The following is a 1,038-nucleotide window of genomic DNA, read 5'->3' as shown; positions in this document are numbered from 1 at the left end:
TGGTTTAAAAATAAAGGCTCACAGAAACCATGTTGAAGAGTTGATGCATGCACACCTTAAAAAAATCACCCCACCAGCAATATCTTCAGATTCATAGTGACATTATAGAATAGATTCCAATGGTCATTTCCCTTAAATTTTCCAAGGATGTAAATCATGCACCTTTTTACAGCCATAGACTGCTGTATCTTTTTCCACAGAGTAGCTGGTGAGCTTTAGCTGTCAATCTTTTAATTAGCCATCAAGAGCTTTAACCCCTACACCACCAGGGCACCTGGTGTGTGATTAGGAAGTGGCAAATGAAAATTTTCTTTAAAACCTTTCAGTAGTTCCAGATAGAGTTGTGTCAAATAATATCGGTTGAATGCTTATTTTATTCCTAACGTTCCAGTGTGTTACACACAGCAATAGAGTTCATTACTGTTATTCTTCACAATGACCTTGCAGAGCAGTGTACATTCCTGGATGATTTCACCTACAAGGAGACATCAACCCTCACATTAAGAGACTTCCCCAAGGGGCTGACATTAATCCTGTATTTCCACCTTCTAATAGTTTCTCCTGTGTCGTGAAGGGCCCCATTACTCTTCGTTAGTCTTGTTTCTTGTCATCTTGTATCATATTTTAAGAACTAGAAAAAGCAAAAGAGGTGTGTGTGGGGCATTATAAATATTAACAGGACTTTAACATTTTTATTTGTTGTGAATTGAATGCAGGTTTACAAAACAGGTTCATTTTTCTTTCTTTATTGTTTAATCATTTTATTGGGGTTTGTCCAGCTCATCATAATCCACACCTCCATCCATTGTGTCAGGCACATTTGTACATTTATTGCCCTCACCATTCTCAAAACATTTTTTCTACCTAAGCCCTCGATATCAGCTCATTTTGCCCAAACAGGTCCATTTTTCATTCAACATTTCATACACATTTTTTCTCATGTCATTGATGGCAACTCCCATAACATAATATCCCTTACTAGGAGCCCTGGTGTCACCGTGGTTACGCATTGGACTGTTAACTATGGAGGCCACAGTT

This window comes from Echinops telfairi, unplaced genomic scaffold (assembly GCF_000313985.2).
Source record: "Echinops telfairi isolate 266 unplaced genomic scaffold, ASM31398v2 ScPeMD7_7469;HRSCAF=8507_1, whole genome shotgun sequence".
Classification (NCBI taxonomy): Eukaryota; Metazoa; Chordata; class Mammalia; order Afrosoricida; family Tenrecidae; genus Echinops; species Echinops telfairi.
This window is presented reverse-complemented; position numbering follows the sequence as displayed.